Source organism: Lissotriton vulgaris, chromosome 2_1, assembly GCF_964263255.1.
Source record: "Lissotriton vulgaris chromosome 2_1, aLisVul1.2, whole genome shotgun sequence".
Classification (NCBI taxonomy): Eukaryota; Metazoa; Chordata; class Amphibia; order Caudata; family Salamandridae; genus Lissotriton; species Lissotriton vulgaris.
Genome location: NC_141687.1, coordinates 18,087,350 through 18,115,065, shown reverse-complemented (window position 1 = coordinate 18,115,065; position 27,716 = coordinate 18,087,350). Strand labels below are relative to the sequence as shown.

Sequence of the window (27,716 nt, the reverse complement as noted above, 5' to 3'; positions counted from 1 at the left end):
TAAGCAGGATGTCACATTTTGATCATAGTGAATATTTAAAACATTTCACCTTCTTTGAGAAGAAGAAGTTCAGAAATTTCTCACGTTTGGTTTCTGGAGCAGGGACCATGTTATTGGACAAAGGATTGTTTGCCTGTTTAACAATCTCAAACAGAGGTTTTGGGTGACTTTTGCAGTACCTAGAAGAGATTGATGAGGGAGAGTTTCACTATAAAGATGTTAAGTGTATACATTTTTCTAGCATCCCCGAGTCTTGTAAGATTGAACTGAGAGGGCTCTTATCCCCATCATTTCTCAAGATGTCGGAGTGGTTTTTTTCACCATTGAAGCTCCTTCACGAACTAGGGATGAGAGGATGTTGGCTTCCTTCCCATGCTTTTCACTGGAGCATGTTCATTCATCAGGTATTTAACATATTTAATAATTTCTCGGTTGTGACATCAATGTCATGTTGGGCGCACGGGCGAGGAGGCTATCACAAGCCTGGTTGTCCAGGGCTATAATGTCAATATTGTTAGGGTCACAGAAACAAGTCTTCCCCTTTCTAAATTGGCCTGAAATGTTCTGGTAGACGAATGAAATAGAGAAGGGAATTTGAAAGTTTAAATTTGAAAGTGGATAAAACAATCCACGAAACATGATCATCAGAGGCCGGCAACGAGTCCTTTGACATGCTAAGGTGCAGAACGGAGAGTTTTCCATGGTGTGGGCTTGGTATTTTTTTTTTTTTCAAAATGCTTTATTCGGTTTGTACAAGTACAACCATATAGCAACATACATAAATACAATTCCAAAATCACATTTATGTAGGTTTTAAATGATGAAACAATTTAAATTATATCAATATCTATACACCAAACTCATTTTTCATTATATTATTATACAAAGCATGTCTCATTTGAGTGCAAAAAGGCTATTCAGTCACTGTAAACATTGTAGCAGCAGTTATTATAGTAAGAAAAGTTTGTGCAAAAACGCTAGTGTAAAGTGCAAAATACCGGTCCTATTGTATACATATGATGCTTTCAACAGGTGCAAATATGCAATATAAAGTGCGTAGCAAATAAATACATATGTAAACAGTTTGACTCAAGCGGTGAATCACACACAAAATAGTACACATTCGTAGTATAAAATCATATTATGATTGATTTCCTAAGTGATGTACATTTTAAGATGTAGGTGGCCACATGGTAACACACGTCTGGGGAGGCTAAATTAAACAACAGTTGCATCGCGGCTCTTGTATTGCACATATTGTAATTTAGAAACAATTGCTTCAGATAAAACTTTCTAAAACCAGTATAAAAATTACAGAATAATAAGAAATGGCAGATGCTCTGCTTGGATTTTCCATCACATGGACACGGACATGTCCCAGGTTTTTTTGCAGTGGGGAAAGCCACTAGGTGGTGAACTATTCCCAGCCTCAGACGCGCAAGGACAAAGCGATGGGAATTAATACTGACAAATGTAAGGTAAGAAGATAGACCTGTGCTGAGGTTGTATTCCATGTATAAATTAAACGAATTTTGCATTGCATACTTGTTCATTCTAGTCCCTTTTACATGGACCAGGTAAGTGGATTTGAGGTCACGCTTTGTTAAAATTGACTCTGTTAAGGTATCTTTAAAAATATCCTGACCAAAGAGGGTCTTGTACCAAAATTGTATATGTTTTAGCCAGGGGATATTAGAGTGACGATCAAGTTTGATACAATCCACAATTACTTCCTGTGTGAACCTAGTTTCTTCCTTGGCCCATATAGATCGCCATAGGGACAAGGGACGCAATGCAATCAAATCTGTAACGTAGTTTAGGCCAAGCTCTCTGTGTGTAATCTCGCTAGAGGCCGCAGCAGGGAGGCATAATAATCGTTTTAAGTACTTGTTTTCCTCCCGCTGGATGGACAGGGCAATTTGGGGATTATAACCCCATATCCCAGCTCCGTACAGGGCAGAGGCCATACACCTTGAATTGTAGATGGAGATCATCTCACGGATTCTACGACCCCCGAGTTTTGATGCAAATCTAAAAATGCAATTTACATTTCTGATCATTTTCAGGTCAACACATGATTGTTCATTGGCCCATCTCCCATCTCCTGAAAAGGTGATGCCTAAATAACAAAAATTCCGGACAGCCTCGAGTTTTTCCCCATCCAGAAAGATGCCTTATTTTTCCTCATTTTCTTTCCGCAGGTCATAGTCCTCGTCTTACCCTTGTTAATTTTAAGCTTTCTACCCTGTATAAAAATATAAAACCTGTCAATTAACTTTTGCAGTCCTTTCGCGGTCCTGGAAATCAGGACCGCGTCGTCCGCATATAAAAGGACGGGTATTTGCTTTCCATTAATTAGCGGTGCATCGGCATTAGATTCTCGTAAAAATTGATCAACCTGATTAATAAAAAGAGAGAATAAAAGTGGGGCTAACACGCACCCTTGTCGGATGCCTCTTCCAATTTTAAACAAGCATTAGAAATGCAATCGGGCTCGGATTTATTTGAGTTTGAGCTAATGGCATTGTAAATGCCAATGTATTGTTGCTATGTGTTATGGAGTGTGTTCATGTGGTGTGTACTGCCAGTGATCTCCTTGTGAGTGTGAGAATATTGCACCGTTACTGCCTGTGATGTCCTTCTTGTGAGTGTGAGAAGCTTGCACCTCTGCTGCCTGTGGTCTCCTTGTGAGTGTAAGAAGCTTGCACTGCTGCTGCCTGTGATGTCCTTCTTGTGAGTGTGAGAAGCTTGCACCTCTGCTGCCTGTGGTCTCCTTGTGAGTGTAAGAAGCTTGCACTGCTGCTGCCTGTGATGTCCTTCTTGTGAGTGTGAGAAGCTTGCACCTCTGCTGCCTGTGGTCTCCTTGTGAGCTCTGCACTTACTACTCTTCACTCACTACTCTCCCCTCACTACTCTGCCCTCACTCACTCTGCACTCTCTAGCACTCCGTGCAGAGTGGTAGTGCAGAGTGCAGAGTGGGAGTGCAGAGTGGTAGTGCAGAGTGCAGAGTGGGAGTGCAGAGTGGTAGTGCAGAGTGGTAGTGCAGAGTGGTAGTGCAGAGTGGTAGTGCAGAGTGGTAGTGCAGAGTGGTAGTGCAGAGTGGTAGTGCAGAGTGCAGAGTGGTAGTGCAGAGTGGTAGTGCAGAGTGGTAGTGCAGAGTGGTAGTGCAGAGTGCAGAGTGCAGAGTGAGAGTGCAGAGTGGTAGTGCAGAGTGGTAGTGCAGAGTGGTAGTGCAGAGTGGTAGTGCAGATTGGTAGTGCAGAGTGGTAGTGCAGAGTGCAGTTTGGTAGTGCAGAGTGCAGATTGGTAGTGCAGAGTGCAGATTGGTAGTGCAGACTGGTAGTGCAGAGTGGTAGTGCAGAGTGGTAGTGCAGAGTGCAGAGTGCAGAGTGCAGAGTGAGTGCAGAGTGCAGTTTGGTAGTGCAGAGTGCAGTTTGTAGTGCAGAGTGGTAGTGCAGAGTGGTAGTGCAGAGAGTGCAGATTGAGAGTGCAGATTGAGAGTGCAGATTGAGAGTGCAGATTGAGAGTGCAGATTGAGAGTGCAGAGCTGCTGCCTGCGAGTATGAGAATATAGCATTGTGCATCTCTGTGCTATTCCTGTTTTTCGTTGTTGCGCGTGTGAGCAGTTTGCACCTCTGCTGCCTGTAGTCTCCTTGTGATTGTGAGAAGCTTGCACTGCTGCTGTTTGTGATGTCGTTCTTGTGAGTGTGAGAAGCTTGCACCTCTGCTGCCTGTGGTCTCCTTGTGAGTGTAAGAAGCTTGCACTGCTGCTGCCTGTGATGTCCTTCTTGTGAGTGTGAGAAGCTTGCACCTCTGCTGCCTGTGGTCTCCTTGTGATTGTGAGAAGCTTGCACTGCTGCTGTTTGTGATGTCGTTCTTGTGAGTGTGAGAAGCTTGCACCACTGCTGCTTGTGATGTGCGTCTTGTTAGTGGGAGAAGATGGCATCTCAGCTGCCTGTGGTCTCCTAGTGGATGTGAGAAGTTTGCACTGCTGCTGCCTGATCTATTCTGCAGGGCTCCTCTGTCTCATCATCCTTCTTGAGTATGCAAATATCCACTGCCTGGCACTGAAGCCTGATCTGTGGTAATGTAATCTGCAGGGCTGCTCTGTGTCTTTATCCTTCTTGCCTCTGCAAGAAGCCGCTGCCTTGCACCACAGCTGTTTGTGATATCTTTCTTGCGAGTGTGAGAAGATTGCACCTCTGCTGCTTGTGGTTTCTTTGTGAATGTGAGAAGCTTGCACTGCTGCTTCCTGCGGTCTCCTTGTGAGTGTAAGAAGCTTTTACATCTGCTGCCTGTGATGTCCTGCTTGTGAGTGTGAGAAGCTTGCACCACTACAGTTTCTCATGTCCTTCTTGTGAGTGGGAGAAGGTTGCACCTCACCTGCCTGTGGTCTCCTTGTGAGTGTAAGATGCTTGCACAGCTGCTGGCTGTGATGTCCTTCTTGTGAGTGTGAGAAGCTTGCACAGCTGCTGCCTGTGAGTATGAGAATATAGCATTGTGCATCTCTCTGCTATTCCTGTTTTTCGTTGTTGCGAGTGTGAGAAGTTTGCACCTCTGCTGCCTGTAGCCCCAATAGATTAGATGCTTTGTTCTCCCACAAAGGCAAGTATTAAAATAAATTACTAAAAAAACATCATACTCTCTAACACATAAGTTCCTTCAAAGTTTTTGTGTAATAGGAAATGTAACAATACCTGCAACAGTAAGCCATGGATCATAACATTTCACGTACAATGTTTTCAACTTTAGATGTAATCCCCACAGTGGGACACATTGCCCAAGGCTACGCAAATAACTTTGCAAACTGCAAAAGATTCTTAATAAAAACTAGTGAAAGAAAATAAAACAGTAATTTCTATAATGGACAGATTTAATAAGGAGAGGAGTAAGGTCGGTGTATAGAGGGGTGGCTTTCTTGAAACGGCCTTTTTGTAAAGCAGAAGTTGTTCAAGCTGTTCATGCAGCCATTCTTGTTTTGATATGTGAAAGAAGGGCATGCCTAACTTGTAAGTCTCTGTATTATTCAGAGTTTGCTAATTGATCATCTTTCTTGAGGGTCTCCACAGGGATTGCACCCCCCCTCTTCCACAGCCACCCATATTTGAGAAAACAATTTGGTCCCATTTCTGAACATATAGGTTGCGCACCGCTCTCAGTATGTTGCTGTACCAGAGCAGCATGTGATCTGTTACATTACATTTCCACCGCAGGTATGCTGTCGTCTTTCTTCAGGCCACCACCACTGTTTCTGCGTGGGTCGGTAGAGTCCCTTTTAATTTTACCCTATATAGCGTTGCCGGATATCCCCAGTCTCCCATCATAACTGTCTACTCTTACTGCCGATACATCTAGGGCCGTGAACACCCAGTCATTTACTGTTCCCAGGGTGGGGTTAAGTGCACATGATAGAAATGGGCTCCATGTGCTCACAGGTGAGAGGAGCTACATCATCTCGACAATGTCGAGTTGCCTAATTTAAGTCTGAGTAGCGTAGGAATATATCTGGAAAGAGATCAGAGGGGCTACGTACACAGATGAGATTTGGCTATGTGCACAAAGTTTAAAGTGTGATCTATGTGCACACACATGAGATAGGGGCAATAACACATTTCAAACATGACTTAGTGAAGTAACGTGCCAGAAGTTGGATGCATAGGTTTCAAAAAAGGTATAAGATAGCACATGTGAGTCTGCTTGGTGATTTGTAAGGCACACAAGGGTGCTATGTGTAGGTGCACATGTTTAAAATAAAATAATGTATTCTGTTGGGTAGCAGCTTTTACTTAAGCACGAATAAGCAGTTCTGTCTGTGGAGTGTGATATATACATGGTTAAGATATTTAATGTATATCAGAGGAAGCCATTATAGAACAGTTTGGAGCTAGCTTTCAAGTTTATATAAACGGCAGGATAGGCGATGTAATGTTTCTTTAACATTGTAGATAAATCATAAGACAACAAAAGTGTACTTTTTCAATAATTTTACGTTACTAACTTAAATGCAGAGAGGAAAGTATGTTGACAGAAAGAAAAGGCCTCCTGCCCTCTGAATACTGAAGGGAACATCTGTTTACTGTTAATCACTTCTTATCTCATCTTGTCACAGTAGTGTTAAATCCCTACACTTCCCTGTGGCCTCATGCTTGACCGAGAGGGGCCCAATAAATTGGATGCTTTGTTCTCCCACTAAGGCAAGGATTAAAATAAATTACAAAAAAAACAGCATACTCTCTAACACATACACTTGTGTGATGAAAAGGGCCGGCCACCTTGCTTTGGCTCTCCAATGTTCACAGTGGCTCCAAAAGACGAGGACTTTCTCATCAGGCGGCCCCAATACCCGTAAAGTCCCATAAGAGAACAGGAGGAGTTCGATTTGACGAATGGGTCCTGTGCGTTAAAGTTTAGAGCCAACTCACAAGCACTAAGGAAATGATTCTAAGAACACAGTGATATAAAGCAGAACACAACAAATGTTTTGTTTTTAAAAATAAAAGTGAAGTTACAGAAAGTCGAAAAAAACAGACTCTCAAACACTCTTGGCCTCATAAAAGTTAAGAGGACATCTGTTGTCTGTTAATTACTTCTAATCTCGTTTTCTCAGAGTAGTGTCACATTCCTGGCCTCTTCCCTGACCTCAGGCTTCATGGAGACGGGGAAAACAGAGTCGGAGCTTTCTTTTCCCACTAACAGAAGGATCCATTTAAAAAAAAATAGGCAGCATATTGTCCCAAACAAAAAGCCCCTTAAAAGGAATATTACATTAACAGAACGGCAAAGGAGGCACGCTTGCAGAACATCCAGGTTTTTTAGTGATTGTTCTATATTTCCGTTTAATAGCAAATGTAAGAGGACCTGCAACATATTTGCTATATTGATTTGTTCCAATTATGTGATGTTCGTACCTTTTGTGCTGCTAGCTGAGCTAGTCCCCGCTTTCATTCAAAAGGTGTACTCAGCAGCAGCTCTCTCCCCACTCACCCTGGCCGGGCTCTCCTTGAGCCTGGACTCAGGAGTAAATATAATATTTTTCAAAAAGTGATGTAGAGGACACTGTGCGGTGCTTATGGGACTTTACTGGCCGTTGTTGGTATTTCCACCAAAAGTATTCTCCTTTTATCCACATCAAAAGGATGAAATGCTGAGCCAGTCCCCTATCCACATCAAAAGGATGAAATGCTGAGCTAGTCCCCGCTTTCATTCAAAACGGCGAAGTGAAGCTATCACGCTGCACTCACAACCTGCCACACGCGACTGCAGCAGGCGCACGCTGCCACTGAGCTATACGAGGAGAGCGGGAAATTAAAGGAGGCGCTTCAGGGTGTTCTGGCAAAACAGAGAATATTCGTGCAGTCTGCACTATTTTCAATATTAGCATTACTGCTTAAACTCTGTTCTTTCATTGTCAATGTCTTGTGTATTTGCGTCGGAGTGTGGCGAACCTTGACTCAGGAGTAAATATAATATTTTTCAAAAAGTGATGTAGAGGACACTGTGCGGTGCTTATGGCGCTTTACTGGCCGTTGTTGGTATTTCCACCAAAAGTATTCTCCTTTTATCCACATCAAAAGGATGAAATGCTGAGCCAGTCCCCTATCCACATCAGTCCGGGAAAATGGTGCGGGATTGTTAAAATGCGGGCCTCATTTCACTACTTTACTTTACTGTGTCTCTACAATGCATCTACAATGAAGGCAACCTTTGTTCACTCCTACAGTAGGTATGGAAGAGTACACACACTACACACAGACATATAGGCACACCCATATGCATTTAAGGTAGCAGCATTGTTGGTATTTCCACCAAAAGTATTCTCCTTTTATCCACATCAAAAGGATGAAATGCTGAGCTAGTCCCCGCTTTCATTCAAAATGGTGAAGTGAAGCTATCACGCTGCACTCACAACCTGCCACACGCAACTGCAGCAGGCGCACCCTGCCACTGAGCTATACGAGGAGAGCGGGAAATTAAAGGAGGCGCTTTAGGGTGTTCTGGCAAAACAGAGAATATTCGTGCAGTCTGCACTATTTTCAATATTAGCATTACTGCTTAAACTCAGTGCTTTCATTGTCAATGTCTTGTGTATTTGCGTCGGAGTGTGGCGAGCCTGGACTCAGGAGTAAATATAATATTTTTCAAAAAGTGATGTAGAGGACACTGTGTGGTGCTTATGGCGCTTTACTGGCCGTTGTTGGTATTTCCACCAAAAGTATTCTCCTTTTATCCACATCAAAAGGATGAAATGCTGAGCCAGTCCCCTATCCACATCAAAAGGATGAAATGCTGAGCTAGTCCCCGCTTTCATTCAAAACGGCGAAGTGAAGCTATCACGCTGCACTCACAACCTGCCACACGCGACTGCAGCAGGCGCACGCTGCCACTGAGCTATACGAGGAGAGCGGGAAATTAAAGGAGGCGCTTCAGGGTGTTCTGGCAAAACAGAGAATATTCGTGCAGTCTGCACTATTTTCAATATTAGCATTACTACTTAAACTCTGTTCTTTCATTGTCAATGTCTTGTGTATTTGCGTCGGAGTGTGGCGAGCCTGGACTCAGGAGTAAATATAATATTTTTCAAAAAGTGATGTAGAGGACACTGTGCGGTGCTTATGGCGCTTTACTGGCCGTTGTTGGTATTTCCACCAAAAGTATTCTCCTTTTATCCACATCAAAAGGATGAAATGCTGAGCACCGTTACTGCCTGTGATGTCCTTCTTGTGAGTCTCAGAAGCTTGCACCTCTGCTGCCTGTGGTCTCCTTGTGAGTGTAAGAAGCTTGCACTGCTGCTGCCTGTGATGTCGTTCTTGTGAGTGTGAGAAGCTTGCACCTCTGCTGCCTGTGGTCTCCTTGTGAGTGTAAGAAGCTTGTACAGCTGCTGCCTGTGATGTCCTACTCACTACTCTACTCACTACTCTACTCACTACTCTGCACTACTCTACTCACTACTCTACTCACTACTCTGCACTCACTACTCTACTCACTACTCTACTCACTACTCTACACTCACTACTCTACTCACTACTCACTACTCTGCACTCACTACTCTGCACTCACTACTCTACTCACTACTCTACTCACTACTCTACTCACTACTCTACTCACTACTCTACTCACTACTCTACTCACTACTCACTACTCACTACTCACTACTCACTACTCACTACTCACTACTCACTACTCTGCACTCACTACTCACTACTCTACTCACTACTCTACTCACTACTCTACTCACTACTCACTACTCTACTCACTACTCTACTCACTACTCTACTCACTACTCTACTCACTACTCTACTCACTACTCTACTCACTACTCACTACTGGTGGCGGTGGTAGTGGTAGTACTGGTGGCGGTGGTAGTTGTAGTACTGGTGGTGGTGGAAATGGTAGTACTGATGGTGGTAGTACTGGAAGTACTGGTGGTGGTGGTACTGGTAGTGGTAGTACTGGTGGTGGTGTTACTGGTAGTACTGGTGGTGGTGGTGGTACTGGTAGTACTGGAGGTGGTAGTACTGGTAGTGGTGGTACTGGTGGTGGTGGTACTGGTGGTGGTGGTACTGGTGGTGGTGGTACTGGTGGTGGTGGTACTGGTGGTGGTAGTGCTAGTGGGGGTGGTACTGCTGCCCGTAGTACTGGTAGTGGTAGTACTGGTGGTGGTGATACTGGTGGTGGTAGTACTGGTGGTGGTAGTGGTACTGGTATTGGTAGTACTGGTAGTGGTAGTACTGGTGGTCGTGGTACTGTTAGTACTGGTGGTGGTGGTAGTTGTAGTAGTGGTGGCTGTAGTACTGGTAGTACTGGGGGTGTTGGTGGTACTGGTAGTGGAAGTACTGGTGGTGGTACCGGTAGTGGTAGTGCTAGTGGTGGTGGTGGTACTGCTGCCCGTAGTACTGGTAGTGGTAGTGGTAGTACTGGTGCTGGTGGTGGTACTGGTAGTGGTAGTACTGGTGGTGGTACCGGTAGTGGTAGTGCTAGTGGTGGTGGTGGTACTGCTGCCCGTAGTACTGGTAGTGGAAATACTGGTGGTGGTGGTACTGGTGATGGTGGTACTGGTGGTGGTAGTACTGGTGGTGGTAGTGGTACTGGTATTGGTAGTACTGGTATTGGTAGTACTGGTAGTCGTGGTACTGTTAGTACTGGTGGTGGTGGTAGTTGTAGTACTGGTGGCTGTAGTACTGGTAGTACTGGGGGTGGTGGTAGTACTGGTGGTGGTGGTACTGGTGGTGGTGGTAGTGGTAATGGTAATGGTAGTACTGGTAGTGGTAGTACTGGTGGTGGTAGTACTGGTATTACTGGTGGTAGTGGTAGTACTGGTGGTAGTGGTAGTGGTAGTACTGGTGGTGGTGGAAATGGTAGTACTGATGGTGGTAGTACTGGAAGTACTGGTGGTGGTGGTGCTACTGGTAGTGGTAGTACTGGTGGTGGTGTTACTGGTAGTACTGGTGGTGGTACTGGTAGTAGTGGTAGTACTGGAGGTGGTGTTACTGGTAGTGGTGGTACTGGTGGTGGTGGCACTGGTGGTGGTGGTACTGGTGGTGGTGGTACTGGTAGTGGTAGTACTGGTGGTGGTACCGGTAGTGGTAGTGCTAGTGGTGGTGGTACTGCTGCCCGTAGTACTGGTAGTGGTAGTACTGGTGGTGGTGATACTGGTGGTGGTAGTGGTACTGGTATTGGTAGTACTGGTAGTGGTAGTACTGGTGGTCGTGGTACTGTTAGTACTGGTGGTGGTGGTAGTTGTAGTACTGGTGGCTGTAGTACTGGGGGTGTTGGTGGTACTGGTAGTGGTAGTACTGGTGGTGGTGGTACTGGTGCTGGTGGTGGTACTGGTAGTGGTAGTACTGGTGGTGGTACCGGTAGTGGTAGTGCTAGTGGTGGTGGTGGTACTGCTGCCCGTAGTACTGGTAGTGGTAGTACTGGTGGTGGTGGTGCTGGTGATGGTGGTACTGGTGGTGGTAGTACTGGTGGTGGTAGTGGTACTGGTATTGGTAGTACTGGTAGTGGTAGTACTGGTGGTCGTGGTACTGTTAGTACTGGTGGTGGTGGTAGTTGTAGTACTGGTGGCTGTAGTACTGGTAGTACTGGGGGTGGTGGTAGTACTGGTGGTGGTGGTACTGGTAATGGTAATGGTAGTACTGGTAGTGGTAGTACTGGTGGTGGTGGTACTGGTAGTACTGGTGGTGGTGGTGGTACTGGTAGTAGTGGTAGTACTGGAGGTGGTGTTACTGGTAGTGGTAGTACTGTTGGTGGTAGTACTGGTAGTGGTGGTACTGGTGGTGGTGGTACTGGTGGTGGTGGTACTGGTAGTGGTAGTACTGGTGGTGGTACCGGTAGTGGTAGTGCTAGTGGTGGTGGTACTGCTGCCCGTAGTACTGGTAGTGGTAGTACTGGTGGTGGTGATACTGGTGGTGGTAGTAGTACTGGTATTGGTAGTACTGGTAGTGGTAGTACTGGTGGTCGTGGTACTGTTAGTACTGGTGGTGGTGGTAGTTGTAGTACTGGTGGCTGTAGTACTGGTAGTACTGGTGGTGGTACCGGTAGTGGTAGTGCTAGTGGTGGTGGTGGTGGTACTGTTGCCCGTAGTACTGGTAGTGGTAGTACTGGTGGTGGTGGTACTGGTGATGGTGGTGGTAGTGGTACTGGTATTGGTAGTACTGGTAGTGGTAGTACTGGTGGTCGTGGTACTGTTAGTACTGGTGGTGGTGGTAGTTGTAGTACTGGTGGCTGTAGTACTGGTAGTACTGGGGGTGGTGGTAGTACTGGTGGTGGTGGTACTGGTGGTGGTGGTAGTGGTAATGGTAGTGGTAGTAATGGTGGTGGTGGTACTGGTAGTACTGGTGGTGGTGTTAGTGGTAGTACTGGTGGTGGTGGTGTTAGTGGTAGTACTGGTGGTCGTGGTACTGTTACTACTGGTGGTGGTGGTAGTGGTAGTACTGGTGGCTGTAGTACTGGTAGTACTGCTGGTGGTGGTGCATGTATCAATGAGTCTAATTTTTCCTAATGAAATAGCCATTGGCATTACGTGAGACACACAAGACATTTGTGAATTCCCATTGTAACAGCGGGAAGGCTCTGTTTTCCATGATTATTGCGTATTCACGTTTTTTCCACAAACTTTAAAATAATGATGACTGCATGTTAACTCTGGGAGTCAGGCTCGACAGCACGTGTCACGAAGGTCACTTTTAACCTTCATCATTTATTCAACCAGTAGTCTGCATGTCAGCACTTATTAAAATTCGGAAACAAAGCTTACAGAACCAGAATCCAAATGTTTTATAATAAAACGCCTTTAAACCCCGTTTTTTAAACCACAGACAAAAATAGCGCAGCGTGCGAGGAAAAGAAGGAAATGACCTTTGGAAATGAGAGTATTCAAGAAACACAAGAACTACAGTGTGGACGAGCATGTATGAGTCATCTTCTGTGAGCCTCGCCTGCTGCCTGAACGCGCTCACCGCTATGAAAGTGCACGCATCATCTGGATTGCATTACACGGGCACTCTGACAGCTCCTAATTAAGATTAATCCCTCTGCTGTGCTCGTTCACGTACAGAATATGCCATGAAACTGACATCAATGACGGACCAAAAGTCAATATAGCCTATCACGTCAAGGCTACTAAATAGACAGCACAGCGAAGACGAATCACTAGGCACATGCCATAAAACACTATGGAATTTAAGGAATGTGTCTGGCCATAGCCCTACATATCCTTTTTTTTTTCTTTAACATTAGGATCTCGAAGCTCCGCCCCTTCGGGGGCGTAGTCCGAGCCCTAAAAAGGGGGTACATTCGCCATCTGTTCCAAATCTAACCTTACTTGAAAGACTACTATACAGAAGTGTTGGCCAGAGCAGTGCGTGTTCCACCAGATCAAATGCGGAACTTAAATCGGCAAAGCACATAAACAAATTCCCTTCCTTGGCTTTCGTGTACTTGCTGATAATAAGTTCCAGGTTCACGCACTGCTCCATAGTTCCTAGGCCCCTTCGAAATCCGTACTGAATAGGTGAGAGGATATTGTTGTCTTCTACCCAGGTTTCTAGTCTCACCAGGAGTACGCGACTCAAAATCTTTAACGACGAGTCCAAGAGTGAAATTGGGCGATAGTTTCGTGCTTCTGCCCTGGAACCCTTTTTAAATAGTGGCACTATGATTGATTGTCCCCATGAGGTCGGTAACTTGTCTTCAATTGCAGCGTTAAAATAGCGGGTCAGAATGGGGGCCCATAGGGTGATCTCAAATTTATAAAAATCCACAGGTACCCCATCGGGCCCAGGGGCTTTTCCCCCCTTGCTGTTCTCAATTGCCTCAATCACCTCACTTAGTGTCACAGTAAACAATATTTTCTCCCATTTAAAACAGGTGGCAACATCAGTATTTATGGTTAAAACATCGGGGTTAAAATCAAAAGTAAGATCAGAAGTAAAATCAGAGTTAAAAATCCCAGTAAAATGTGCTATCCAGGCCCGGCAACTGACATGCGAAGTTAGTTCGGAAATGTTATCGTTCTTCAGAAACGGGCTGTTTACAGTCTCCCAAAAAAGTTTGTGATCCTTTGTATCTGCAGCCAAGTCTAGTTTAGCCCATGCCTCATCCTGCAATTCCTTCTTCCTGGTTAAAAGTGCAGTTTTGTAGTTGTGCCGCTCTTCCCTGATTTTACTAGCATCTCTTGGTATAGCATCTAGTGATGTTTTTAGCTTTTTTAGTGACTGGGCACAATGATCGTCGAACCACACAGCCTTGACCTTCCTTAAATTCCGATTTCTGTATGTCAAGGATTTCTCAATCATTTTTGTAATGTTTAGAAAGTTGGATAACAGGGTTCGCGGGCATGTGTTAGAAGACAGACAATAGTCAACCTCACTGCTACATTTTGAGATCACATTGGCTACAAAGTGAGTTGGGTCAACTTTTATCCATTTCACCCTCATCCCATTTGGTCTTTCAGCCACGATGTCATGAATTGGTTGACTATAAACATTCCTTTTGGCTCCCCATCCCAGTAGTTCAACGGTTACACTATTGTGATCACTTACTGATTGTTCGATTACCCACACATTGGAGTAAACTACGCAACAGGATATCATAATGTGGTCAATGAATGATTGGCTGTTTCTCCCATGAAATGTTGGACACCTAACATTGTTTTTGTTCTTGTTACATTCTAAAAGGTCCAGGTCATATTTGGCTAATAGGTTATTTAATGCACTGCCATAGTTATTGTGTGGGAAATGGTTATATACACTAGTGTCCCTTCCTGAGTACTCCTCCCTATGGCCACAGGCCCCTTTAAGGGCATAATTACAAGTTTTAATGTTAAAATCTCCTACCCATAGGATTGCGGCTGATTTAGATGTTCTTGATAAAGTCACATCAATGACCCGCTCTATGTCAGAAATAATCATTCCCCGTTTGGGCCCCACAATGTTGTTGTAGAAGTTTACTACTATTAAATCTCTACAACTACTATGGTCCATGCGCAAAACGGAAGCATGCTCTCCAAGTACTTCATGATGGCTAACACTAAACTCCGTCAGTGCGGTGGATATCAAGGTCACTAGTCCTCCCTTGGCTCTGCCTGCCTGGGATGCCACCGCCTTCACACTAAAAGAAGTGTAACCTTCGACGTGTATTTCATCCCTGTGCCAGGTTTCTTGCAGACAAATTATGTCGAAACCCTGTTTAATGAAATCATCCCAGATGGGGGTAGTTACCTTAGAGGCTAACCCTGCTATGTTCCAGGTAATGACCCTTAGGTTCTCTTCTAAAGTTACATGTGGTGAGTCAGTGATAGTTGTGGCTAAAGGTGTTAACGGGGTTTCCAATTGGTTATCGCCAGTGCATATAATTACATCTGTCAGGGTTGAGCCGTTTGAGTTTGCTAAGGCAATGTCTGGTGTAGAATCCTCAACTGCATTTATGTCCATCAACCCGGGGGCCTCAATAACGGGTGATTTCGCAGCATGAGTACCCCCTAGTCAATCATTCTCATCTAGGGAGTTAAATATCTGGAACCTATTAGCTGTAGGAACTGCATATTGGTCATAGACGCTAGTTCCTAACCCAGGTACGTTGGGGTTATTAAAATAATTGGGGTTTGGTGTTCTAAATAGGTTCGGTAGTTGCTGTGGTACATAATGGGTGCCATAGTCATAAGCAATCCTTGGGTGCTCAGCTAGTTGTACTGGTGCCTGCTGTACAGGCGGGTGAGACATATGTATTGCTCTGGGGTGTTTAAAGTTCTGCACAGGAATTTTAAATCCCACCTGGTTCCTGTAAAAGTAGTCCAGGGGGAAGAAGGTGGTATTATAATCATTATCTGATGGGATCGGTGCATTCAAGATAGAGTCCCTTGCCCATTCAGTGGTTTTATAATTTATGATTACACAGTCCCCGCTTATTTCCTTTTTACTAGGACCCACCCACCCTACCCTTTCGGTTGAGAGGATTTGACTTGCCCCTCTCAGGGGGAATCCGCAGTTGTGGGCTAGCCAGTGCAGAATTTAGTTTTTTAGTGTCTCGTTATTTTCAAATTGAGAGGGTTTCAGTTTCGGGACATTGGCAAGAATTGCCACATATGGTCTGCTTTCTGGCGGGAGATTAATCACAGCGGGTATAGTATTGTTATAATAGCTGCGTGCTGGGGGGTTCCCGTTTACTGACACATGACCCGTTGCCTCTCTTCCTCTGACCCCGCTAGGCCCGCTTGTAGCAATATCTGGGCTGTTGGAATTTGAGTTACCGAGCTTGCCAGTGGCTGCCACAGGGGCCACATTTCTGGCGGGTATACCCGGTATTTTTATTAAATTACTAACGGTCGAATTGTCCTCATTCCTGGGAGGTGCGTGCAAAGGACATGGAATAACTTGTGTTCCCAGGTGTTCGAGGATTTCTAACTTGGCGAGGCCCAATTTCTCTAAGTTTTCCACTTTTTTGCAGATCAACTCCAGTTTGTCAGTTAGAGGGGCAATAAGGAGCTTCATGACATCCATAAGATGACCCATTAGAGGCTCCCCATTAAGTATAGTTGGAATAGAGTTATCCCTTGGTCCTACATTTAAGCTGGGCTGCAGTAGTGACGGCTCTCCACCGTTCGCCTGGTCTAATGGCGGTGATGTGCCTTCTTTCTCCTGCCTCTTTGTTTCACATACACCCTACTTGGAGCCAATAATTTCCTGTTGCGTGTGCGTCTAGATCTACGATAGGCAGAGCCATGGTCAGTCGTGCTGTCTACACAGCTATTGTTGGGTGAGTCGGCTATAGGGATGGGGTCTTCGATGTCGCAGGGAATCAAAACCGCGCTGGAATTGAGCACATTACTTGACCCCAAAGCCCCAACCGGTGTGTCATTAGTTAACAAGTTGGGAGTTAAGGACAGTCGACTTTCCCTATCTTGGAACGCAGCAGGGTCTATGGGATGATCTTCCACTTGAATCAACTCAGCCCCAGGGAGACCTGTATAAGATTGCATTAATATGGAATCATTTGAGAGTGATGTCACATTTATGTTATTTGTGTTATTTACTGTGAGTTCTTCAGTTTGTGATGACTGTAAGATTAAACAAGCACTGGGGGGAAAAGATAAACGTCTCTCGGTGTTTTCAATAGCGTTAGCTACTACCACGATTGTCTGTTGTAGCATGCGGTCGATTGCAGTTAGAGATGGTAGTGGAGTTTTTGCTGTAACAATGTTCCTTGTGACCGAGCGTGTATGAATCGGCGTTTTTTTAACCATGGTCTTAGCGTTGGGCTTAAGCTCCATATCCGCTATTGACAGAGAGCTATATTCGGTTAGTTGTGTAATTACCTTTTGGCACGCAGTTAAATCGACCAGGATTTATGGCCCAGCCCAGGCTCCTCAGGCCTCTGAGGGCCACAGAGGGCCCGCCCTTTGCCCGGGCTTAGCCCCGAGCACAGCCTCGCGCGCGGTCCCGCGATGCGGGAAGGCCAGCCCCTTTAATGGTGCCTCCGGGCGCTAAGCCTCAACGTGACTTCCGGGCCAGTCGCGGAGGCTTCTGGGGGCTGTAGTCTCTACTCCCCCGCTCTGCGGCAGTCCCAGTGTTCGAGGGCTGCGGCGGGGGGAGGAGACAACAGGAGCAGCTGGAAGCAGGCAGCAACTCCGGTCGGCAAGGCTGAGGTCACTCGGGTCCCCAGGCAAGGCTGAAGCAGGTTGGGACCCCAGGCGAGGCTGTAGCAGGACGGGACCCCAGGCAGCGTGCAGGTAGGCTAACGTGGGTTTGGTAGTGTTCGAGGAGGTCTTTGTCGCTAAGAACCAAAGAGAGGAGCTTTACAGGTTTGTTGTTATCTTCACCCCTGTGTAGATTCAAATATTTTATGAAGATAGTACTCTTGGATATTATCCACTGCGACAAAATGAATTTCACTAATTCTTCGACAAATGTACTGCTTGCACCTGTGGAGTGGTGTAGGACATTCATCCTTAGAATAGACGCAGTAGGAGTCGCGATTCCCCGAGGAGAGACAGGCTTACCTTGGGTGTGCCTTCGGCATGCAACTGGAGCGACAGGCTGGGTGCGTCTGCACTAAAGGCGCACAACGCGGGTCATTGAACGGCTAAGAAAGGAGTCTTTGAGGTCGTCTCTCTAAAGTCTGCTGCTCCCTACAATTCTATTTTGGATACTTCCTCACATTTCCTATATTCCACATTTATATAATGATTAAATTGACATTTGTTTTCCAAGTGGTATCTGCCAGTGGTGGTCGCTGCTCTGACCTCAGTCTTCAGTGCCTTCATATACTTATAAACGTGGGTGAAGTGCTGAACACTTATTGAGTATCCACAAAGATTAAAGATGTGAAACTTATTTTTGTTAGCTCATGTGAGGCTGCCTGCTCCCTGCAGAAGAACTCACCTTCTATGTGTTAGACCTGTGACAAAGGCTAGAACGAGAAGCAATGCAGATTATCAATAAGAAATATGAATATTACTACATTACTCAGGACTTCCCTGTGCTGCACATGGCATGCAGGGTTGGCTCAAGGGGTATAGAAGTGGCAGCTCTCATTGAGCTGAGATCAGGATGCAGGCAGGCCCCTATGAAATATGCTGAATTTTTATCAGATTCATTGGCTGACATTGGGACATTGTCAGCAGCACCCACCCTGCGTTCTAACTGGAGCAGCAACCTGCAGAGAGTGAGAGGCTTCTTAATTTCACCTCCAGCTGGGCCCTACACAAAGGCCTAACCTAAAGGGCCATCGGCCCTTCTTCTGCCTCATCCTGGTTGCGAACTATATTGAGCCGAACACGTAGATGCAAATGTCAGAAGGAAACAAAGGCATTCACTTCCCCACATTCCTAAGAGAAATATGCTTTAGAAGCAGATGTTTTCACTTCGATCCACCCCTGTACATGAGGGACAAGCACGCACTGTGCGAATATCAGATGCTTCAGTGCGAGTTATTACACTATGAAGGACTTTAAAAAGGTCTTATTAGTTGGTCATTCCATTTGTTTTACAGCGCTGCTCATCCCAGTGTGGGACATCAAAGGACTTTACGTCACACACATTTGGAATCAATGAGCAACTCAATCTTCAAGGAAATGTTACATATGACATCAGGGCGACAAGGTGCAGGAGTCACGCGTCGCTCCTGGTGGTAAGCATTATATGCCGCTCTCTCTCGCGGACGCTCACGCTTTCAAACGGGGGGCAGTGGTTGGGGTTGTCTGGACTACGAAGGGTTTTATAGACATGAACACTTCAGCAGCCTTCGAATAATGTACGTGTGAGAAGGAAAACAAGAAGGGTGTAAAACGGACTCTTGCGGTTCGAAGGCAGGTTCACAGCTCCCGGTGCTACATTAGAAGAATTATAACCGCACAGCACAAAAGAATCTGCGACAAACGCAGGAACAACTCTGAAATGTGTCCATAAAATACAAACCAGTCATGTGAATGTTACTCATGCTTTGAGCAAACACATTCGCCCTCCAGGCTACTTTGAAATGAGTCAAAACTAGTGAGACAAAACACAGATCTTGCATTAACCACCAGTCACGTCACTGGGAGATTTATCCTCTGAAAACTGCTGGTCACACAAAGATCTCTGCAGCAGGCGCCTCACCCCCGGGCTTTAATATGAAGCCTGCTTGTTACCAATTAAATAAGCCAGAACACAGTTACTGTAACATGTATCGTTGTGGACACTTTCTTAGCTGCACAGTTTAAAAAAGTATAATTTGAAATTTAATTGTTAGATTCAACTTTTCATCCCTCGTCCCTCTCGACTCCACCCCTTTTCTGCGGTCACACCCTGAGCTCTGCTGGTTTTGTGTTTAAAGCGCTGGGCCCAGACCTCCTGCGGGGACTTTCTTCCCGCAGAAACATCTCCCCCCCTCCTTCCCTCTGTGCTTGTAGATGAAGAGTCCCCCGGGGGCCCTCCCCGGTCATGCTCCCAAGGGGCCCATGTACACGGAGAGAGCTAAGGGACTTTCAGTCTGGGGGTCCCACTCGACCCTGTGACTGAAAGCTCTTCCCGCTAGCATGCTCCATCTCTCCTGCTCAGGAAGGGAGAGGTGTGGTATCCCTCTCTATGTTTGCATCTGCATCTTACCCTTAGTAGAATGTTATTCAAGAGGTCACCAGAGACCTACCACTTTGAACACCACCATCTCTCAGGCAAGGACCAGGTGACAACCTAACCCCATGAAGTAGCATCAACACCTGTCAACCTGTGCCCTTTTATGGTCGCCGTCTCTGAGATTCGGTCTCTGAGATTCGGTCTCTGTCCCTCTCCATCAAGAGACACCACTGCCTCCCCAACTGGACCCTCACTACTGCACAGCTAGGCCTCCGGGAATGCCCACTCAGATACCCCTCAAACCAAACTAGGTATTTCACACAGGAAGCTGTAACCCTCCCCCTGGTCTATCTCAGTGGATGAGCCTTGGAAGGCTGAGACCTGGTCAGTAGCTTCTCTCTGCAGCAGGAGCTGTGACCCTCTGCTCTATCTGAGGCCGGGGTCTGGTCTGTCACCCCTCTCAGCAGCAGCAGCTGTGACCCTCTCTGGGGTCTGATCTGTCACCCCTCCCTGCAGCAGGAGCTGTGACCCCCTCTGTGGTCTGGTCTGTCACCCCTCCCTGCAGCAGGAGCTGTGACCCTCTGCTCTATCTGAGGCCGGGGTCTGGTCTGTCACCCCTCTCAGCAGCAGCAGCTGTGACCCTCTGCTCTATCTGAGGCCGGGGTCTGGTCTGTCACCCCTCTCAGCAGCAGCAGCTGTGACCCTCTCTGGGGTCTGATCTGTCACCCCTCCCTGCAGCAGGAGCTGTGACCCCCTCTGTGGTCTGGTCTGTCACCCCTCCCTGCAGCAGGAGCTGTGACCCTCTGCTCTATCTGAGGGTGGGATCTGGTCTGTCACCCCTCTCTGCAGCAGGAGCTGTGACCCTCTGCTCTGAGGCCGGGGTCTGGTCTGTCACCCCTCTCTGCAGCAGGAGCTGTGACCCTCTGCTCTATCTGAGGCTGGCGTCTGGTCTGTCACCCCTCCCTGCAGCAGGAGCTGTGACCCTCTGCTCTATCTGAGGCCGGGGTCTGGTCTGTCACCCCTCTCAGCAGCAGGAGCTGTGACCCTCTGCGCTATCTGAGGGTGGGGTCTGGTCTGTCACCCCTCCCTGCAGCAGGAGTTGTAACCCTCTGCTCTATCTGAGGGTGGGGTCTGGTCTGTCACCCCTCCCTGCAGCAGGAGTTGTAACCCTCTGCTTTATCTGAGGGTGGGGTCTGGTCTGTCACCCCTCCCTGCAGCAGGAGTTGTAACCCTCTGCTTTATCTGAGGGTGGGGTCTGGTCTGTCACCCCTCTCTGCAGCAGGAGCTGTGACCCTCTGCTCTATCTGAGGCCGGGGTCTGGTCTGTCACCCCTCTCTGCAGCAGGAGCTGTGACCCTCTCTGGGGTCTGGTCTGTCACCCCTCCCTGCAGCAGGAGCTGTGACCCTCTGCTCTATCTGAGGCTGGGGTCTGGTCTGTCACCCCTCTCTGCAGCAGGAGCTGTGACCCTCTCTGGGGTCTGGTCTGTCACCCCTCCCTGCAGCAGGAGCTGTGACCCTCTCTGGGGTCTGGTCTGTCACCCCTCCCTGCAGCAGGAGCTGTGACCCTCTGCTCTATCTGAGGCTGGGGTCTGGTCTGTCACCCCTCTCTGCAGCAGGAGCTGTGACCCTCTGCTCTATCTGAGGCCGCGGTCTGGTCTATCACCCCTCCCTGCAGCAGGAGCAGTGACCCTCTGCTCTATCTGAGGCCGGGGTCTGGTCTGTCACCCCTCTCTGCAGCAGGAGCTGTGACCCTCTGCTCTATCTGAGGCTGGCGTCTGGTCTGTTACCCCTCTCTGCAGCAGCAGCTGTGACCCTCTCTGGGTTCTGGTCTGTCACCCCTCTCTGCAGCAGGAGCTGTGACCCTCTGCTCTATCTGAGGCTGGGGTCTGGTCTGTCACCCCTCTCTGCAGCAGGAGATGTGACCCTCTGCTCTATCTGAGGCTGGGGTCTGGTCTGTCACCCCTCTCTGCAGCAGGAGCTGTGACCCTCTGCTCTATCTGAGGCTGGGGTCTGGTCTGTCACCCCTCTCTGCAGCAGGAGCGGTCACCCTCTGCTCTATCTGAGGCCGGGGTCTGGTCTGTCACCCCTCTCTGCAGCAGGAGCTGTGACCCTCAGGTCTATCTGAGGCTGGGGTCTGGTCTGTCACCCCTCCCTGCAGCAGGAGCTGTGACCCTCTCTGGGGTCTGGTCTGTCGCCCCTCTCTGCAGCAGGAGCTGTGCCCCTCTGCTCTATCTGAGGCTGGGGTCTGGTCTGTCGCCCCTCCCTGCAGCAGGAGCTGTGACCCTCTGCTCTATCTGAGGCTGGGGTCTGGTCTGTCACCCCTCTCTGCAGCAGGAGCTGTGACCCTCTCTGGGCTCTGGTCTGTCACCCCTCTCTGCAGCAGGAGCTGTGACCCTCTGCTCTATCTGAGGCCGGGGTCTGGTCTGTCACCCCTCTCAGCAGCAGCAGCTGTGACCCTCTCTGGGGTCTGATCTGTCACCCCTCTCTGCAGCAGGAGCTGTGACCCTCTCTGGGGTCTGGTCTGTCACCCCTCCCTGCAGCAGGAGCTGTGACCCTCTGCTCTATCTGAGGCTGGGGTCTGGTCTGTCACCCCTCTCTGCAGCAGGAGCTGTGACCCTCTGCTCTATCTGAGGCTGGGGTCTGGTCTGTCACCCCTCTCTGCAGCAGGAGCTGTGACCCTCTGCTCTATCTGAGGCTGGGGTCTGGTCTGTCACCCCTCTCTGCAGCAGGAGCGGTCACCCTCTGCTCTATCTGAGGCCGGGGTCTGGTCTGTCACCCCTCTCTGCAGCAGGAGCTGTAACCCTCAGGTCTATCTGAGGCTGGGGTCTGGTCTGTCACCCCTCCCTGCAGCAGGAGCTGTGACCCTCTCTGGGGTCTGGCCTGTCACCCCTCCCTGCAGCAGGAGCTGTGACCCTCTCTGGGGTCTGGTCTGTCACCCCTCTCTGCAGCAGGAGCGGTCACCCTCTGCTCTATCTGAGGCCGGGGTCTGGTCTGTCACCCCTCTCTGCAGCAGGAGCTGTGACCCTCAGGTCTATCTGAGGCTGGGGTCTGGTCTGTCACCCCTCCCTGCAGCAGGAGCTGTGACCCTCTCTGGGGTCTGGCCTGTCACCCCTCTCTGCAGCAGGAGCTGTGACCCTCTCTGGGGTCTGGTCGGTCACCCCTCCCTGCAGCAGGAGCTGTGACCCTCTCTGGGGTCTGGTCTGTCACCCCTCCCTGCAGCAGGAGCTGTGACCCTCTCTGGGGTCTGGTCTGTCACCCCTCCCTGCAGCAGGAGCTGTGACCCTCTCTGGGGTCTGGTCTGTCGCCCCTCTCTGCAGCAGGAGCTGTGACCCTCTCTGGGGTCTGGTCTGTCACCCCTCCCTGCAGCAGGAGCTGTGACCCTCTCTGGGGTCTGGTCTGTCACCCCTCCCTGCAGCAGGAGCTGTGACCCTCTGCTCTATCTGAGGCCGGGGTCTGGTCTGTCGCCCCTCCCTGCAGCAGGAGCTGTGACCCTCTCTGGGGTCTGGTCTGTCACCCCTGTCTACAGCAGGAGCTGTGACCCTCTCTGGGGTCTGGTCTGTCACCCCTCCCTGCAGCAGGAGCTGTGACCCTCTCTGGGGTCTGGTCTGTCACCCCTCCCTGCAGCAGGAGCTGTGACCCTCTCTGGGGTCTGGTCTGTCACCCCTCTCAGCAGCAGGAGCTGTGACCCTCTCTGGGCTCTGGTCTGTCACCCCTCCCTGCAGCAGGAGCTGTGACCCTCTGCTCTATCTGAGGCTGGGGTCTGGTCTGTCACCCCTCTCTGCAGCAGGAGCTGTGACCCTCTGCTCTATCTGAGGCTGGGGTCTGGTCTGTCACCCCTCCCTGCAGCAGGAGCTGTGACCCTCTCTGGGGTCTGGTCTGTCACCCCTCCCTGCAGCAGGAGCTGTGACCCTCTGCTCTATCTGAGGCCGGGGTCTGGTCTGTCGCCTCTCCCTGCAGCAGGAGCTGTGACCCTCTCTGGGGTCTGGTCTGTCACCCCTGTCTACAGCAGGAGCTGTGACCCTCTCTGGGGTCTGGTCTGTCACCCCTCCCTGCAGCAGGAGCTGTGACCCTCTCTGGGGTCTGGTCTGTCACCCCTCCCTGCAGCAGGAGCTGTGACCCTCTCTGGGGTCTGGTCTGTCACCCCTCTCAGCAGCAGGAGCTGTGACCCTCTCTGGGCTCTGGTCTGTCACCCCTCCCTGCAGCAGGAGCTGTGACCCTCTCTGGGGTCTGGTCTGTCACCCCTCCCTGCAGCAGGAGCTGTGACCCTCTCTGGGGTCTGGTCTGTCACCCCTCTCAGCAGCAGGAGCTGTGACCCTCTCTGGGCTCTGGTCTGTCACCCCTCCCTGCAGCAGGAGCTGTGACCCTCTGCTCTATCTGAGGCTGGGGTCTGGTCTGTCACCCCTCCCTGCAGCAGGAGCTGTGACCCTCTGCTCTATCTGAGGCTGGGGTCTGGTCTGTCACCCCTCCCTGCAGCAGGAGCTGTGACCCTCTCTGGGGTCTGGTCTGTCACCCCTCCCTGCAGCAGGAGCTGTGACCCTCTGCTCTATCTGAGGCCGGGGTCTGGTCTGTCGCCTCTCCCTGCAGCAGGAGCTGTGACCCTCTCTGGGGTCTGGTCTGTCACCCCTGTCTACAGCAGGAGCTGTGACCCTCTCTGGGGTCTGGTCTGTCACCCCTCCCTGCAGCAGGAGCTGTGACCCTCTCTGGGGTCTGGTCTGTCACCCCTCCCTGCAGCAGGAGCTGTGACCCTCTCTGGGGTCTGGTCTGTCACCCCTCTCAGCAGCAGGAGCTGTGACCCTCTCTGGGCTCTGGTCTGTCACCCCTCCCTGCAGCAGGAGCTGTGACCCTCTCTGGGGTCTGGTCTGTCACCCCTCTCAGCAGCAGGAGCTGTGACCCTCTCTGGGCTCTGGTCTGTCACCCCTCCCTGCAGCAGGAGCTGTGACCCTCTGCTCTATCTGAGGCTGGGGTCTGGTCTGTCACCCCTCTCTGCAGCAGGAGCTGTGACCCTCTGCTCTATCTGAGGCTGGGGTCTGGTCTGTCACCCCTCTCAGCAGCAGCAGCTGTGACCCTCTCTGGGGTCTGGTCTGTCACCCCTGTCTGCAGCAGGAGCTGTGACCCTCTGCTCTATCTGAGGCTGGGGTCTGGTCTGTCACCCCTCTCTGCAGCAGGAGCTGTGACCCTCTGCTCTATCTGAGGCTGGGGTCTGGTCTGTCACCCCTCCCTGCAGCAGGAGCTGTGACCCTCTCTGGGGTCTGGTCTGTCACCCCTCCCTGCAGCAGGAGCTGTGACCCTCTGCTCTATCTGAGGCCGGGGTCTGGTCTGTCGCCTCTCCCTGCAGCAGGAGCTGTGACCCTCTCTGGGGTCTGGTCTGTCACCCCTGTCTACAGCAGGAGCTGTGACCCTCTCTGGGGTCTGGTCTGTCACCCCTCCCTGCAGCAGGAGCTGTGACCCTCTCTGGGGTCTGGTCTGTCACCCCTCCCTGCAGCAGGAGCTGTGACCCTCTCTGGGGTCTGGTCTGTCACCCCTCTCAGCAGCAGGAGCTGTGACCCTCTCTGGGCTCTGGTCTGTCACCCCTCCCTGCAGCAGGAGCTGTGACCCTCTCTGGGGTCTGGTCTGTCACCCCTCTCAGCAGCAGGAGCTGTGACCCTCTCTGGGCTCTGGTCTGTCACCCCTCCCTGCAGCAGGAGCTGTGACCCTCTGCTCTATCTGAGGCTGGGGTCTGGTCTGTCACCCCTCTCTGCAGCAGGAGCTGTGACCCTCTGCTCTATCTGAGGCTGGGGTCTGGTCTGTCACCCCTCTCAGCAGCAGCAGCTGTGACCCTCTCTGGGGTCTGGTCTGTCACCCCTCTCTGCAGCAGGAGCTGTGACCCTCTCTGGGGTCTGGCCTGTCACCCCTCCCTGCAGCAGGAGCTGTGACCCTCTCTGGGGTCTGGTCTGTCACCCCTCTCAGCAGCAGCAGCTGTGACCCTCTCTGGGGTCTGGTCTGTCACCCCTCTCTGCAGCAGGAGCTGTGACCCTCTCTGGGGTCTGGCCTGTCACCCCTCCCTGCAGCAGGAGCTGTGACCCTCTCTGGGGTCTGGTCTGTCACCCCTCCCTGCAGCAGGAGCTGTGACCCTCTGCTCTATCTCGCTGGGTGGGGTTTGTGAGGCTTTGACCCTGTCTCCTGCTCTTTCTTTGTTGGTCTCTTTCTTCTTTTCTCTCTGTTTATATGGCGTGTCTTTCTCTCTCTTCCACTCTCTGTCCCAGCTCCTCTTCTTCTGTAACCCCCCCCCCCCCCCTTCATTATGGCTCCTCCCCTCCCTGTTCCTCCACAGTCTGCTGTGTTACCCCCACTCCCCTCCTGGCTGTCTCCTAGCTGCATCTCTCCAGCCCCCGGCTGCCCCCCCATTCCCCCCTTCCCTTGCATGTCTCTCTCTTCCCCTCCCTCCCTCCCTCCCTCCCTGGTTGTCACTCTCCCCCCCCCCTCCCTCCCTCCCTCGCATGTCTCTCTCTTCCCTTCGCTCCCTCCCTGGTTGTCTCTCTCCTCCTCCCCCGGGGGTCTCTGTACCGTCTCTTCCCCGCCGGCTCCTTCTCTTCTCCCCTCGGTTCCTTCCTCGCCGTCTCCTGCTGCTGCTGCTCTTCCGGGCTGCGCTGCCACCGGTGACCTATGACCCCGTGACGCACACGCGCTACTAGACTGCACCTTACGGAGACGCCGGGCCTGCAGGCCGCCATCTTACGAAGGGAGGCCCTGCTGACAACCTACCCCCAGGGGACATGGCCCCCCCCCGGGAAATACCCCAGCACCAACCCTGGCACAGAGGCCCACAGCACCCTCTGCAAGGGAAGAAGCCCTGCTGGCAACCTACCCCTGGGGACATGGGGCACCCATGGAAAATACCCCAGCACCAACCCTGGCCTGCAGGCAGTGGGCACAGAGAGCCACAGCACCCTCTGCCCGGAAGGAGGCCCTACTGACACCCTACCCCAGGGTACATGGGGCACAGGGTCGGATTGGGATCACAATTTGGCCCGGGCACTGACCGAAAAAGTGGCCCACATTCAAGGGGCGTGGCCCATAATTAAGGGGCGTGGCCCACATTCAAGGGGCGTGCCCTTTCATGAAACACCATTTGGTTACACAAGTCAATGTCCTTGAATATTAGATGTAAATACATTAACAATTTGGACAAGTATGGTAGTGCACTGTCCAGTGACCAGCTGAAAGAGGGCACCAAAGAGCAGAAATTGGATTATAAATTCAAATCTGTTCCGAACAGGGGCCCAAAAATATGTTTGGGCCAGGGCCCCCAAAATCCTTAAGTTGTTTGGCACACACAAGGAATGAAAGTGAGAGGATATTGTTCTTGCACAGGACACAGGACACAGGGCCAAGGTAACAATGGCGCCATGCTAAGCAACTAAAAAAACAGCAAGGCCCCTTTCTGTCACAAAATTATTCGAGCCCTTCAGGGAAGGAGCACCTAATAAGCAGCGAAGCCCCTGCTATTACTAACCTACTCAGCCCTCCCCAGACCTTCAGCTCAGGAGCACATGAACAGCAGTGAGGCCCCTGCAATTAGTAAATTAATCAGCCCTCCCCAGCCCTCCAGGTCTCAGGACAATGTCCTGGCAGGGGAGCACAAAACACAGCTGCTGGGTCATTGATGGTAGCCACGGGGAGGCTGAGGTGAAGATGGTGCTGTGAGAAGTTGGCCTGGCATATGATGCTCACTAGTTCTAGTGATCACCTTGTACCATGCCAAGCAACCCTTATGATGATTGGTTGTGAGTCAACCTTATAGACCAGCTATCCTAGTAGCGTGGACAAAGCAGTCTTAGGCTAAACTCTGTAAAGGCATGTGAAGCAAGCTGTTTTACCATACACAATCCCCTTGAATACCAAATGAAAGGACACCACACAGATATATATAGAAAATATATATATATTTATTTACTACAAATATCCCCTATACTCTTTATGAGCACAGAAGCAAATGGGTTTAAACAAAACTCAGTTTAAATATACAAAAGTTGCACAATATGGATGAGCCCTAGGGGCCACCTAAACCATATACTAAAATAGTGGTATAAGAACCACCTAGCTGAAAGTAAGTAGGCCTAGGAGAGTGAGACACATGTGCCTGTGCCGGTCCCAGTCCCTGTGAGTGGAAGCAGGGAACGCCATCGGG

General features: G+C 50.0%; 1 protein-coding gene across 2 annotated transcripts in view; it reads right to left on the bottom strand.

Annotated features, from left to right (window-relative positions):
• Positions 1–26,187, bottom strand: part of STK11IP (serine/threonine kinase 11 interacting protein) — a 367,631-nt gene extending 341,444 nt beyond the window's left edge. For both annotated transcript variants that reach the window (XR_015308314.1, XM_086954340.1), the window contains exon 1: positions 26,093–26,187. The gene's annotated coding sequence lies outside the window, so the exon portion shown is untranslated. The remainder of the gene's footprint in view (positions 1–26,092) is intronic.
• Positions 26,188–27,716: the final 1,529 nt, after the last annotated feature.